Source organism: Aquarana catesbeiana, linkage group LG13, assembly GCF_042186555.1.
Source record: "Aquarana catesbeiana isolate 2022-GZ linkage group LG13, ASM4218655v1, whole genome shotgun sequence".
NCBI lineage: Eukaryota > Metazoa > Chordata > Amphibia > Anura > Ranidae > Aquarana > Aquarana catesbeiana.
The window spans coordinates 227,413,278-227,429,927 of record NC_133336.1 but is presented as its reverse complement, the minus strand read 5'-3'; the positions used below and the strand labels follow the sequence as shown (position 1 = coordinate 227,429,927).

The 16,650-nt window shown below is 43.5% G+C and overlaps 1 protein-coding gene across 1 annotated transcript in view; it reads left to right on the top strand.

Annotated features, from left to right (window-relative positions):
- Positions 1-16,650, top strand: part of LOC141116681 (NACHT, LRR and PYD domains-containing protein 3-like) — a 135,629-nt gene that overhangs the window by 43,325 nt on the left and 75,654 nt on the right. The gene's annotated exons all lie outside the window — the stretch shown is intronic.

Below are 16,650 nucleotides of genomic sequence, written 5' to 3'. Positions count from 1 at the left end.
AAACACTGAGATTTATTCCAAGTCCAGACGCATATATATGTATGTATATGTGTGTGTGTATATATATATATATATATATATATATATATATATATATATATATATATATAAAATATGCACACACAGTGCCTTGAAAAAGTATTCATACCCCTTGACATTTTCCACATTTTTGTCATATTACAACCAGAAATGTAAATGTATTTTATGTGATAGACCAACACAAAGTGGCACATAATTGTGAAGTGGAAGGAACATGATAAATGGTTTTCCAAATTTTTTATAAATAAATATGTGAAAAGTGTGACGTGCATTTGTATTCAACCCCCTTTACTCTGATACTAAAATCTAGTGAAACCAATTGCCTTCAGAAGTCACCTAGTTAGTAAATCGAGTTTACCTGTGTGTAATTTAGTCACAGTATAAATACAGCTGTTCTTTGAAGCCCCCAGAGGTTTGTTAGAGAACCCTAGTGAACAAATAGTATCATGAAGGCCAAGGAACAAACCAGACAGGTCAGGGATAAAGTTGTGGAGAAGTCCCAAGCTTTGAAAATTTCACAGATGCTCTGGTCGATCCATCATCCGAAAATGGAAGAGTATGGTACAACTTCAAACCTACCAAGACATGGCCGTCCAGCTAAACTGACAGGGCTGGCAAGGAGAACATTATTCAGAGAAACAGCCAAGAGGCCCATGATAACTCTGGAGGAGCTTCAGAGATCCACAGCTCAGGTGGGAGAATCTGTCCACAGGACAACTATTATGCCGCGTACACACGGTCGGACTTTTCGTCTACAAAAGTCCAACGGACGCCGACGGACTAAAGCTGGCTGGTAATCCGATCGTGTGTGGGCTTCTCCGGACTTTGAGCAGACTTTTTCAGCCTCAAATCCGACGGACTTTAGATTTGAAACATGCTTCAAATCTTTACGTCGTAACTACGACGGACCCCGAAATCCGCTCGTCTGTGTGCTAGTCCGACGGACAAAAACTCATGCTAGGGCAGCTATTGGCTACTGGCTATGAACTTCCTTATTTTAGTCCGGTGTACGTCATCACGTACGAATCCGTCGGACTTTTGTGTGGTCGTGTGTAGGCAAGTCCGTTCGTTAGAAAGTCTGCTGCAAGTCCGCCGAAAGTCCGCAGGAAGTCTGTCGGACAGGCTGTCGGACTTTTGTAGACGAAAAGTCCGACCGTGTGTACGCGGCATTAGTCGTGCTCTCCACAAATCTGGCCTTTATGGAAGAGTGGTAAGAAGAAAGCCATTGTTAAAAGAAAGCCATAAGAAGTCCCGTTTGCAGTTTGAGAGAAGCCATGTGGAAGAAGGTGCTCTGGTCAGATGAGACCAAAATAGAACTTTTTGGCCAAAAAGCAAAACGCTATGTGTGGCGGAAAACTAATACTGCACATCACCCTGAACACACCATCCCCACCATGAAACATGGTGGTGGCAGCATCATGTTGTGGGGATGCTTTTCTTTAACAGGGACAGGGAAGTTGGTCAGAGTTGATGGGAAGATGGATGGAGCCAAATACAGGGCAATCTTAGAAGAAAACCTGTTAGAGTCTGCAAAAGACTTGAGACCGGGGCAGAGGTTCACCTTCCAGCAGGACAACGACCCTAAACATACAACCAGAGCTACAATGGAACGGTTTTGATCAAAGCATATTCATGTGTTAGAATGGCCCAGTCAAAGTCCAGACCTAAATCCAACTGAGAATCTGTAGCAAGACTTGAAAATTGCTGTTCACAGACGCTCTCCATCCAATCTGACAGAGCTTGAGCTATTTTGCAAAGAAGAATGGGCAAAAATGTCACTCTCTAGATGTGCAAAGCTGGTAATGACATGCCCAAAAAGACTTGCAGCTGTAATTGCAGCGAAAGGTGGTTCTACAAAATATTGACTCAGTCGGGCTGAATACAAATGCACGCCACCCTTTTCGCATATTTATTTGTAAAATATTTGGAAAATCATTTATCATTTTCCTTCCACTTCACAATTATCTGCCACTTTGTGTTGGTCTTTTACATAAAATCTTAATAAAATACATTTACGTTTTTGGTTGTAACATGACAAAATGTGGAAAATGTCAAGGGGTATAAATACTTTTTCAAGGCACTGTGTACACAGTGCCTTGAAAAAGTATTCATACCCCTTGACATTTTCCACATTTTGTCATGTTACAACCAAAAAGGTAAATGTATTTATTGGTATTTTTTCTTGATAGACCAACACAAAGTGGCAGATAATTGTGAAGTGGAAGGAAAATGATAAATGGTTTTTCAAATTGTTTACATATAAATATGTGAAAAGTGTGGCGTGCATTTCTGATCAGCCCCCTTTACTCTGATACCCCTAACTAAAATATACTGGAACCAATAGCTTTCAGAAGTCACCTAATTAGTAATTTAATCTCAGTAAGTGTAATTTAACCACTTAAGCCCCGGACCATTTTGCTGGCCAAAGACCAGAGCACTTTTTGCGTTTCGACACTGCGTCGCTTTAACTGACAATTGCGCGGTCGTGTGACATAGCTCCCAAACAAAATTGACGTCCTTTTTTGTTCCAACAAACAGAGCTTTCTTTTGGTGGTATTTTATCGCCTCTGTGTTTTTTCTTTTGCGCTATAAACAAAAATAGAGCGACAATTTTGAAAAAAACGCATTATTTTTTACTTTTTGCTATAATAAATATCCCCAAAAAATATATAAAAAAAATTTTTTTTCCTCAGTTTAGGCTGATATGTAAACTTCTACATATTTTTGGTAAAAAAAAATCACAATAAGCGTTCATTGATTGGTTTGCGCAAAAGTTATAGCATCTACAAAATAGGGGTTCGTTTTATGGCATTTTTATTAATTTTTTTTTTTACTAGTAATGGTGGCGATCTGCGATTTTTATCGTGACTGTGACATTATGGCAGACACATTGGACAATTTTGACACATTTTTGGGACCAATGTCATTTTTACAGCTAACAGTCCGATTAAATTGCACTAATTATCGGCGGAGCAGGAGGCCGCCAATCCATCCGCCTCTGTGGCGGCAGTCCCCGGGAGGTGGCCGGACTGAGTGGGGACCCGAAAGACCGCCGGAGGATCCATACAGGCTGATTCCGGGCCCCCGAGGCCCGCTGCCATCTTGCGGCCTACGGTGCCTGGCGCATCCTCCACACAGGTACTGTGCCCCAGAGATACTGTGCTGCCTTCCCTGTGTCACCATCCCTGTAGAAGATGTGTCTTGAGGCAAGCCCTGACCCTGTGCAGTTAGGTTATCACTACCGCACCTTCTGTCCTGCTCCCTGAGACCCGGTGCCTGCCTGCTGTCCCTCACCAAGAATAAAGCCCTCCTTCAGAACAGGACGCACTGCGGATGGGCCCTCCCAAGACCCGTTACTCACATTCTAAAAAAAAGGCTTCTCATACCGCTCCGTCAGTGGCCATATTGTCCGGGCGCCAGCTGGCGACTGTAATTGCAGCGAACACGCAAACAGTTGCGGAGTCAGGGGCTGCGGAGTCCCCCACAGGAGCAGAGATCCTGGCCGCCATCGCGGCATGCAAAGAATCCCTGACTGCCAAGATAGACATCCTAACTGTGGATGTCAGTTTCATCCGTCAAGACATGGATAAATTCCGATCCCGTATAGCTGAGGTGGAGGACAGGGTCTCTGCGGTGGAGGATGCGGTCCAGATGGATTCAAGAGAGGTGAGGGCCCTGCAGCTCCAAGTGAAGGTGCTCCAGGAACAAGCCATAGACACCAAAAACCGCCTCAGGAGTAACAACATTTGCATACTTGGTTTACCCGAGAGAGCTGAGGGCTCCAGACCAGCTGAGTTCACTGAACAGTTGTTATCCACCTTGTTTAATTTGGGTATTATTCCACCCACTTTTGTAGTGGAAAGAGCCCACAGGGTCCCACCACTCCCTCCAAGACTGGGGGCCCCTCCACGTCCCTTCCTGCTATGCTTTTTGAACTACTGTGATCGCGACCGCATCTTGGAGGCGCCCCAAACCATGCCGGAAATCAAATATGAAAACACCAGACTGTCTTTCTTTCCGGATTTCTCTCAAGAAGTGCAGCAGCGCCGCAAGTCTTTCACAGATGTCAGACGCTGACTTTGAGAAAAGGGAATACGTTTTGGCCTTCTATACCCCAGCAGGCTGAGGATCACTGATGATAACACCCATTTCTTTGACACCCCCGAGGCCGCTGCAGCGTGGTTGGATACCCGCTAGTGTCATAATGCCAACTGGAACTATGATGGACGTACAGCTTGCTGGGCCCAGCTAAGTACCTCACCTTCCTACAATGATCCGCCTTTCTGTCCCCTGTTGACTTCCAGCACTACCCATTATCTGTTACTACACCTTTCTGCACTGCTGCACCATCCTAACCCTCTATTCTGTACCCTTTGCTGATGGAACTAAAGCCAGCTCCTCCTGCCTGAGGAGCTCCAGCAACTATCATACAGACTTTTGTCTTTTACCCCTAAACGGGGATCCGTCCCAAATTCTCACCTTGACAGCCCCCCTCCCCTCACTCAGGTCCCGGCGAGGACATCTGCTAGTTATGGCAGCCCCCCATGGTCCAGGACGAGACCATACTAACCAAAGTTTAAAGGGTTTACTGTTGTTAAGTTTTGGGTATAGGCCTGATCTGATCACTCCCCAGTTTTTCCGGATGTCATCAGATGAGGGCAGGTCTGACACCTCGATGTCATTACAGGTATTGTTTATTAGTTTTGTATAGATTTATGTTCGTTTGTTTACTTGGTCTTCCATTGGTCATAATTCCACCTGGCACAGGCTCCCAGGGTCATTGCTGCTCCTGAGATGTGCACACACACCTGCTTCGCTCCTCCTTTCTTCCCCCATCAAACCTCTGCACAATGACAGGACGTGACACCCCCACCTTCATTTTACTGTCCTGGAATGTCCAGGGGCTTAATTCCAAGTTTAAGAGAGAGGTGCTCTTCAAATATCTTAAATTGCATTCCCCACATATGATAATTCTGCAGGAAACGCACCTTATGGGCAGCAAACTACTGGCACTGAAAAAGCCATTGATCCAGAGAGCCTTCCATGCCTCTTACTCCACATATGCCAGAGGGGTCACAATACTGATCAGCAAATCTTTTCCATGTGTGATGGAACAGGTTCACACTGATGGCCAGGGTAAATATGTGCTAATAGTGTTCACTGTCTGGGGTATCCGATATATTGTGGTAGGTGTTTACATCCCCCCTCCTTTTTCCTCCTCCACCCTATATACCATTCTAGAGAAAATCACTCCATACTGCCCGGCCAAACTGTTACTCATGGGTGACTTCAATGCTATTCTGGCCCCATACCTGGACAGACCCATCCCCCCCAAACAATTCTCCACTGACTTGCTCTCATGGGCAGAGGCACTAGGTGTATCTGAGGTGTGGAGATGGAAGCATCCCACGACCAGAGCATACTCCTGTTTCTCCAATACACATAAAACTTCCTCCTGCATTGATCTCGCGTTTGCTAACCCGACCATGCTGACAAATATATTGGACGCCTCCTACTTGCCCAGCGGACTCTCAGATCACTGCCCCCTACTCTTTAGCATTTACTCTTTGTCCTCTCGTTCCTCATCCCTTTGGCACCTGGGGACCCATTGGATCTCCCATGCGGACCTGGCAAATACCATTCCACCATGCTTGGCAGAATTTTGCGATATTAATACGGGGTCCTCCTTCATAACAGTGACCTGGGACACCTTCGAGGCTTTTACCAGAGGGCAATACATCTCTTCTATTTCTGGGATCCGGAGGCAGGAGGCTGCTGCCACAACTGCCCTACAGACCGATGCGCAATCCCAATCAGACATCTATGCTGCCGACCCCACTGATACACATTTTGACTCCCTCAATGCAGCAAAATGCGAGCTACACCTCCACCTCACTGAGGTTACTAGACTAGACCTTTACCGGAACAGGCAACGGTTCTTTGAGCAGGGTAACGGTCACCTCCGGGCGATGTTGGCACAACATGACAAACCCTTGATGGTGATCCCTAGTGTGGTGTCCCTTCAGGAGAATCGGCCTCTGCCCTGTCAGACATACTAGAGGCATTTCGCCAATACTACGACTCCCTTTATACCTCAGTACTACCCTCGGACATCCAGCCACAGGACCTCGCACCCTGGCTGGACCCCTTGGCACTTGGCTGGTTGTCTGATGAGTAGGGATGAGCTTCGACTCAAACATCGCCTTTTCGTCGAATTGCGAACGTTATGGGCCATTCGCGCCAAATTCGAGTGGCGTGTCACAGCCCATAATTCACTGCGGCATCGCAGTGCATTGCTGGCTGATGATTGGCCAAGCATGCACTATGACCCGCATGCTTGGCCAATGACAGCGCTGTCTGTACAGAGAACCGTAATTGGCCAAAGCCAGGGTGCAGGCAGGTGTTTTTTACAGTATTTACAGTTAGTGTACTGTGTGTTGTAATATGTTCACCGATTTATGTGGGACATTGTTGTGTGTATGTACACATGCAGTCAATGTTGACCGAATGGTTGATTTGTCCAACTGAATTTTAACAGCTGAAGACTCTTTGATGTGTTAATCTTATGCAAGTCTATTTGAACATTTCAAAGGGTATTCAGGTGGTATGTTAATCTAATCTAATTACATATATCTAAAGGGGACTTGTTGATGTTGATATGCGGGAATGTAGGTATTCCAAGGGCTCAAAAGGGTGTTCTGTTTATCTAATTAATATATCTAAAGGGGACTTGTTGATGTTGATCAAATTGGGGTGGTTCACGGCTGTTCAAGTCCTAAATTGGAACGGCCAATCAAATTGCTCAGCCATTCAATATTTAGTGAATATAACACGGCATTCAGTCTATAGGTTTGGAAGTGAGGCTTGTCTGTGTATGAGGGAGGCTTGTCTGTGTATGCACAGAGACCTATGAACATGGGGTTCTGAATTATATCTACTCTGTCGGATTTCTTTGTCATCTGTGGACTTTGGACTTTGTTCTGTGTTGGAAGTCAATAAAGTGCATCTCTCTGGAAGAATTGGGTTGCTGCGGAAGAGTACTTACATCATCATCATTATAATAATACCTAAATATTAATTATCATACCCACTCTACATCTATACACCCAATATTCAATACAATATACTAGATCACTACACTTGGTGCCGTGACCCGTTCTTTGAACTTATACTCGATCACTACACTGGTGCCGTTCATGTGACCAGAAGAGCATTTTCGGACTTAGTAACAGAAGTCGGTGGTGACAACAATCCTGTGAGGTGGACAGAAGTCTGATGAAGAACCAAGAGCTGTGCTGTGACTCTAATGTCTGATTGTGACATAAGAGAGTCTGGTCTACAAAATTTAACAAGTTGGGAACCCCAGAATTATCCTCTGGAGACTGGAAACAACAACAACAAAAAAAAAGAACTGTGTCGTGTACCAGAAGACCTGAACTGGAAACTGAAGGAGTAACTAATGCGGTGAGTAAAATATTTCCTTTTTTTTAATTATTAGTAATATAGTCAAAATGCTTACTCAGTGTGAAGCTAGTGTCAGTTCTGATCAAGTTAACAGATGGGTATTAAAATGTATTAAGCGCCATGGCGGTCCTTATGAAATTCCAGAAAAATGTAAGCAGACATGGACGATGATGAAGGAATTTTTAGAGAAAAATGTTTTTGATAGCAAAATTTCAGAAAGTAAAAGAAAAGGTTGTATTATACAGGGCTTGTTATCTTGCTGTTTAACAATGGAAAGTTCTTTGAATAATAAGGTTGAGGAAATTACCCAGTTACAGAAGGCAGTTGATAATAGCAACAATGTTTGTGAGAGGTTACAAAACCAATCAGACACTGAGACAGTAAATTTAAAGTTGCATGCGGTTACGATTGGAGAAGCTTTACTTGAGAAATCTAAACGTTGTGATGAATTATCAGAGGAAAATGAGAGATTAAAATTAAGAATTATGGAATTAGAGAAGAGATCTCAGGAATGCAGATATGCATCAAATCTTGGATTCAGCAATCTGCAGCAAACAGAACCTCATATTAAATCTGATAATTCATTACCAGCTGCCCCCACTGTGACTACCACAGTTTATAACAATAATAATAATACAGGTGAAGTTCAGCTTGTAATGAAGCCATTGAAACCAAAATTATTAGACGCAATTCTTAAAGAAATAGGAATGGTTCCATACCATGATTTAAACAGATTTTTAAAATGGTTTTGTGACGTGCAGCAAGTCAGAGATATGTACAATCTCAACCCATTGACTTAGAAAGAGTTTTGCAACATTCTGTAGGAAGTGGTCTTTGGATGAGAATTAAACAAATCTGTATTCAGCCTCTGAGGACAAGGGACATATTACTGGAATTATTATGTGTTTTGTATGGTGTACGTTCTGATGTTACTATTCATGGGAAGATCCAACAAATGCAAAATGAATCTCCCTATGAATTGTCACACAGGATAGCAACTATTATGGAATTATTGGTCAGTAATAATCTTGCATTTGAGCGTGGTGGCTTGATACATATGAGTATGTTTCTAGATGCGTTGCATGAAGATATCAAACAAAATATTTTATTAGTTACCCCAAATCCTCATGATTTAAAAGACATATTGTTAAGAGCAGACCATTTATGGAGAAAGTCAAATGAGCAGGCTGTCAAAATTGATTTAGCCACATTGTTTAGGACAAATACTGAACATAAAGATCAGAAGATAATATCCTATGATAACACCCAGAGAGGACAAACCGGGTCAAACATAGGTGATATTAATATGAAAAACAGAGCTGAACAAAATAATAATAAGAAAAGGTCCAAGACTTGGATACCGTTTTCTCAGTTAAAACAGAAATATGACCACCTGAAAATTGAGTATGACAAGATGAGAGGGGAACATGATAAATTATTACAGCAGTTGAAGGGGGTACAGGGTGTCATGAATGTACAAGATGTACATTCTCCAGATCTGTTTTTGAATGCAAATGACACTTCTCTAGCAGTGGGGGTGAATTAGCTTCAAACTGTAAACGTGTAAATAATGCTTTGTTTTAACTTCAAACAACATTTAAAGACCTTGCTAATTAGTTTTGTTGGAGAGTTTTGTTTTTCAGGGACGTCTGAAGATGCTTGCATATGAATAGCAGAAGTCTGAAATTGGCTAGTGAGGGAGAATTATGGGAGAAATGCTGAATAGACAACAAGGAATTATAAAGTATTCATGGACTCTCTCGAAATTCATCAAGCAATGGACCTTTTTTCTTTTTTCTTCAACGCCCTAATTTTTAATTTTTCTCCCTTTTCCTGATATATGTTGCTTTTCATTTTTTATTTTCTTTATGTTTTATTTCTTGAACTTTTATCTTAAAACCAAAGAGAAGCATTTTAACCTAAAATAATTTTCATAACATCTGTACATATTACATAATGCGTATTGATCAATATATTTGACATCTAAGGTGAGATGCTGCACAATGGCTTGGCATAGCATAAATTTTAGTATGTTGGGTGGTTTTCCTAAATTTATAAGAGGGGTGAGTGAAATTCATCACTCTAGTCATGATTTGAAAATTTGTTGATTCAGTTGTTTATAATATGCTAAAGGCTATGACATATATGGATGAAAAAGACCTTTCTACCTTTAATGGTGAAGATACTAGCAAGAATTTCCACTGCCGCTTTGTCTGGATAGAAGATCTGATAAACACTGATGTCAAGCTGATTCTATCTGAACCATCGTGTGGGGGTATATCTATATGTATATGTTGGTATACCGTTCAAGTGTAATTGTGGACTGAATGATCCAAGTAACTGCTTTATTGAAGGCAATGAGGGGTCGGCCTACAGCAAATTACAAAAGCAAATTGTGACTGGCAATCAACAAAGATGGACTCATGAATGTCAAGTGCAAGAAAATAGTTTGAAGCACAGTTTTTACTGCCATATCCAAACCTTTTGACCTTGAAAGTGAGTGCTGGTACATTGATAGTTCTTCTTACTATAAAGATGAAAGTAGAGTGTTTGCGTAAAAGCATCTTTAAAAATGAAAAGCTTGAGCCTGGAGATGAGAGAATCCTGGACTTGTGGATTGGAGTTCCCAGAGCATACCAAGTTTACTTTCAGTGAGATGGTGAGAGATGTGAGGAAGTCAGACCGAAGAATGGACTGTGACATCAGCTCGTCTTTGCGCAATATTCAAGATCTTGATGTGATATAATAAGGCCTAACAGCTGTATGGGCCACTGATGTTTACCAAATCCTTTTCCAGTCATGGTCTAAAAGTTATATTATCTAATAACTATTTCATGGGGATATTTTAGAGGCTGGCGAAGAGAGATGTAACCAGTTTCAACTTCATATTTTATATGAGCCATTGTAAAGCATCCAGTACCTTAAATCATACCGATATTTTTTGTTGTTTGATTTATGGGTCAGTTCTAGTAGTTAGAACCGACCCAAGTGGGGGTATATGTTGTAATATGTTCACCGATTTATGTGGGACATTGTTGTGTGTATGTACACATGCAGTCAATGTTGACCGAATGGTTGATTTGTCCAACTGAATTTTAACAGCTGAAGACTCTTTGATGTGTTAATCTTATGCAAGTCTATTTGAACATTTCAAAGGGTATTCAGGTGGTATGTTAATCTAATCTAATTACATATATCTAAAGGGGACTTGTTGATGTTGATATGCGGGAATGTAGGTATTCCAAGGGCTCAAAAGGGTGTTCTGTTTATCTAATTAATATATCTAAAGGGGACTTGTTGATGTTGATCAAATTGGGGTGGTTCACGGCTGTTCAAGTCCTAAATTGGAACGGCCAATCAAATTGCTCAGCCATTCAATATTTAGTGAATATAACACGGCATTCAGTCTATAGGTTTGGAAGTGAGGCTTGTCTGTGTATGAGGGAGGCTTGTCTGTGTATGCACAGAGACCTATGAACATGGGGTTCTGAATTATATCTACTCTGTCGGATTTCTTTGTCATCTGTGGACTTTGGACTTTGTTCTGTGTTGGAAGTCAATAAAGTGCATCTCTCTGGAAGAATTGGGTTGTTGCGGAAGAGTACTTACATCATCATCATTGTAATAATACCTAAATATTAATTATCATACCCACTCTACATCATATCACCCAATATATATTAATAGATTCGATCACTACACTGTGTACTCTGCACATTTGCACCTATAGCTACCTGAAGACAAGTGCTGGTGTTCTTCTGATCCTATTAATACCACAGGCAGGCAGCTTGAAGTATTTACAGCTATGCCCCGTACACACGATCGGACATTGATCGGACATTCCGACAACAAAATCCATCAGATTTTTTCCGACGGATGTTGGCTCAAACTTGTCTTGCATACACACGGTCACACAAAGTTGGTCGGAAAATCCGAACATCAAGAACGTGGTGACGTACAAAACACATACGAGGAGCCGAGAAAAATGACGTTCAATAGCCAGGGATGCTCTTCTGCTTGATTCTGAGCATGCATGGCACTTTGTGTGTCGGAATTGTCTATACACGATCGGAATTTCCGACATCAGACTTTGTTGTGGGAAAATTTTAGGTCCTGCTCTCAAACTTTGTGTGTCGGAAATTCCGATGGAAAAAGTCAGATGGAGCCCACACACGGTCGGAATTTCTGACAACAAGCTCCGATCGCACATTTTCCGTCGGCAAATCCTATCGTGTGTACAGGGCATTAGTGTACTGTGTACCCCTGCACAGTTGCACCTATAGCTACCTGAAGACAAGTGCTGGTATTCTTCTTCTGACCCTATTAATACCACAGGCAGGCAGCTTAAAGTATTTACAGTTAGTGTATTGTGTACCCTGCACAGTTGCACCTATAGCTACCTGAAGACAAGTGCTGGTGTTCTTCTGATCCGTTTAATACCACAGGCAGGCAGCTTGAAGTATTTACAGTTAGTGTACTGTGTACCCCTGCACAGTTGCACCTATAGCTACCTGAAGACGAGTGCTGCTGTTCTTCTTCTGATCCTATTAATACCACAGGCAGGCAGCTTGAAGTATTTACAGTGATGCCGCGTACACATGGGCGGACTTTTCGACGGACTAGGTCTGGCGGACTTTTCGACGGACTTTCCGAATGAACGGACTTGCCTACACAGATCAACCAAAGTCCAACGGATTTGTACGCGATGACGTACGACCGGGCTAAAACAAGAAAGTTCATAGCCAGTAGCCAGTAGCTGCCCTAGCATCAGTTTTTGTCCGTCGGACTAGCATTCAGACGAGCGGACTTTTCGACCGGACTCGAGTCCGTCGGAAAGATTTGAAACATGTTTTATTTCTAGGTCTGTTGAACTTTTGGGAAAAAAAAGTCAGCTGGAGCCCACACACGATCGAATTATCCGACGGACTCCGGTCCGCCGGACCAAGTCTGCCGTAAAGTCCGCTCGTGTGTACGCGGTATTAGTGTACTGTGTACCCCTGCACAGTTGCACCTATAGCTACCTGAAGACAAGTGCTGGTGTTCTTCTTCTGACCCTATTAATACCGCAGGCAGCTTGAAGTATTTACAGTTAGTGTACTACAGGGCTCGACAAACCCCGGGCGCCAGGTCGCATTTGCGACTAGCATTAGCGACCTGGCGCCTGGGGCGGCACACCTGGGGTATCCTGTCTCCGTGCGGACCCCGACCCCCCCCCCCGTGCGATCGCGTCGGGCCGCGCTGGCTGGTAATTGAGGCTGCGGCTTTGCGGCCTTCTGCAGTCCTTTTGGAACCTGGCGCCACCTTGTGGTGGCCGTTGGTATGACAACACAACCAGCAATGCTAATGGAGCTTCCCCTGCCTGTTTTCACTGCCCGCCCATCTCCTTCCCAAAGTGGAGAAGAAAGTGATTGCGGGCGTCATCTGGCGCCTTTTGCCTAATGGTGAATGTGGGGATAGCCTTTTTTTTTTTTCGTAATAGCTTTTAATTGTATTTTATTTTTTTAAGTAAAAACTGTTTATTTTTTTCTTAATTAAAATTAATTTATTTGTCATCTCCCTGCTTGGGCCCTTACACACGGGCTGTCTGATCAGGTTCACCTGTCAGTTTTTCAGGCGGACCTGATCGGACCCTTAGAGCCCTTTCACACCGAGCCGCGGGGGCGTTGGCGGTAAAGCGGTGCTATTTTTAGCGCCACTTTACCGTCATTTTAGCGGTGCTATTCAGCCGCTAGCGGGCGGTTTTTCTGTGTAAATTTAAGATTGGTTATTTTTTATACTGAAAATAAAGCTTTGTCGATCGTTTAAAAAAAATCTGGCTCCTAAATTTTTTAGCTGGCTCCTAGATTCCAAGCAAATTTGTCAAGCCCTGGTGTACTATGTACCCCTGCACAGTTGCACCTATAGCTACCTGAAGACAAGTGCTGGTGTTCTTCTTCTGATCCTACTAATACCACAGGCAGGCAGCTTGAAGTATTTACAGTTAGTGTACTATGTACCCCTGCACAGTTGCACCTATAGTGCTGGTGTTCTCATACTAATAATACTACAGGCAGGCAGTTGATTCTGCTCGCTGCAGTATAATCAGTGTATATATATATATATATATATATATATATATATATATATATATGTGTGTATATATATATATATATATATACATCCCAGTTTTGTGCAGCTACATCTCACTGCAGGCCATTAGTATGTCTGGAAGGCCAACAAGGAGAGGCAGACAGTCACAAGCCAATAAAAGAGGGCAAGCAGGCTCTGTGTCTAGAGGCAACAGTGCTGGTCGTGGACACGGTGCATCCTCATCAAAACGTGGCCGTGGGACACGCTTGTCCTTTTTTTGTCAGCTGGCCGTGTTGAGCCACAACATGCAGAATACTTGGTAGAGTGGATGACCAAGTCGTCCTCATCCTCCTCATCCTCTCTCACCCAGGCTCAGGGTACTTTGTCTGGCAAAGCAGCTGCCAACGTGCCAACACGGCCTCTTCCCTCGGCTCAATGGCATCATAGCCCCACCATGTTCTCCTGAGGAGTCCCCCGAACTGTTTGACCACAGTGTTGGGTACATGCTCCAGGAGGATGCCCAGCATTTTGAAGGCTCCGATGATGGTACCCAGCTAGAGTAAGGCAGTAACATGAGCCCAGAGAGAGGGGGTGCCCAAGAAGGACAGCAATCTGGCAGTCATGTTCCCCCAGCTGCAGCATACTGCCAGCTTTGCTCCAGTGATGAGGAGGGAGGGGATGATGAGGTCATTGACTCCACGTGGGTGCCTGATAGGAGAGAGGAGGAGGAGGAGGAGGAGGAGGAGGAGGCACATCACCAATGAGGCAGGATGCCCTCCAGGGGCCAGCTTAAGGCAGCACACCCACTGCATCACCCTGCAGAGCTCCGCATGTGCAGGGCGCTGCTGTCTCTGCGCGTTATTCCAAAAGTTCTTTGGTGTGGGCCTTTTTTGAGATGAGTGCATCAGATCGCACCACTGCTATTTGCAACATATGTCTCAAGCGTATCTCGTGTGGCTAAAACATCACCCGCTTGGGCACTAGGGATGAGCTTCGTGTTCGAGTCGAACCCATGTTTGACTCCAACATTGGCTGTTCGGTCGTTCGCCGAATTCCGAACGTTATGGCCCGTTCGCGCCAAATTCGTGTGGCGCGCCACGGTGAATAATTCACTGCGGCATTGCAGTGCATTGCTGGCTGATGATTGGCCAAGCCTGCACTATGACCCGCATGCTTGGCCAATCACAGCGCCGTCGGTAGAGAGAGCTGTAATTGGCCAAAGCCAGGGTGGCTTTGGCCAATTATGGCTCAGGGGGTTTAGAACACACCTCACACTATATAAGGCCGCCTGCACGGCGGCCCTGTGTAGTGTGTTCCGGCGTGCTGAGAGATAGAGAGAGAGACAGTGTCATTTCATTTGAGTTAGCTAGATTAGTCAGTGAGTGAGTTAGCTGCACTTACAGTGTATTGTGTATATATATGCATCCCAGGTGTTGCATATATATATATATATATATATATATATATATATATATATATATATACACTGTATTCAGTTTAGCTAGATCCATTCCTGTTATCTTCCTACTGACAGGCAGGCTTGTCTTGTTACAGTATTTACAGCTACCTGAAGAAAATTGCTGGTGTTATTTTGATCCTATTAGTACCACAGTCAGGCAGCTAGACTATTTACAGTTAGTGTAGCATGTCCTGCTCACAGTGTTCAGCTAAAACTACAAGTTAGTGTAGTGAGACCTCTGCACAGTGTTCATCTAAAGCTACAAGTTAGTGTAGTGCGTCCTGCTCACAGTGTTCAGCTAAAACTACAAGTTAGTGTAGTGAGACCTCTGCACAGTGTTCATCTAAAGCTACAAGTTAGTGTAGTGCGTCCTGCTCACAGTGTTCAGCTAAAACTACAAGTTAGTGTAGTGAGACCTCTTCACAGTGTTCATCTAAAGCTACAAGTTAGTGTAGTGCGTCCTGCTCACAGTGTTCAGCTAAAACTACAAGTTAGTGTAGTGAGACCTCTGCACAGTGTTCATCTAAAGCTACAAGTTAGTGTAGTGCGTCCTGCTCACAGTGTTCAGCTAAAACTACAAGTTAGTGTAGTGAGACCTCTGAACAGTGTTCATCTAAAGCTACAAGTTAGTGTAGTGCGTCCTGCTCACAGTGTTCAGCTAAAACTACAAGTTAGTGTAGTGAGACCTCTGCACAGTGTTCATCTAAAGCTACAAGTTAGTGTAGTGCGTCCTGCTCACAGTGTTCAGCTAAAACTACAAGTTAGTGTAGTGAGACCTCTGCACAGTGTTCATCTAAAGCTACAAGTTAGTGTAGTGCGTCCTGCTCACAGTGTTCAGCTAAAACTACAAGTTAGTGTAGTGAGACCTCTGCACAGTGTTCATCTAAAGCTACAAGTTAGTGTAGTGCGTCCTGCTCACAGTGTTCAGCTAAAACTACAAGTTAGTGTAGTGAGACCTCTGCACAGTGTTCAGCTAAAGCTACAAGTTAGTGTAGTGGGTCCTGCTCACAGTGTTCAGCTAAACCTACAAGTTATTTTTTTGCGAGCTCTGCACAGTGTTCAGCTAAAGCTACCTGTAGAAAGTTGGTGGTGTTTTCCTGATCCTATCACTACCGCAGGCAGCTAAATAAGCTTCAAGTTAGTTTTTTGCAAGCTCTGCACAGTGTTCAGCTAAAGCTACCTGTAGAAGGTTGGTGGTGTTGTCCTGATCCTATCACTACCGCAGGCAGCTAAAAAAGCTACAAGTTAGTTTTTTTGCGAGCTCTGCACAGTGTTCAGCTAAAGCTACCTGTAGAAGGTTTGTGGTGTTGTCCTGATGCTATCACTACCGCAGGCAGCTAAATAAACTACAAGTTAGTTTTTTGCGAGCTCTGCACAGTGTTCACCTAAAGCTACCTGCAGAAGGTTGGTGGTGTTTTCCTGATCCTATCACTACCGCAGGCAGCTAAATAAGCTACAAGTTAGTTTTTTGTGAGCTCTGCACAGTGTTCAGCTAAAGCTACCTGTAGAAGGTTGGTGGTGTTCTCATACTACAGGTCTACTGCAGCTAGCTCTCATGCTAGCTGCAGTATCAGTACGTGTGTGTGTATGTATATATATATATATATATATATATATAT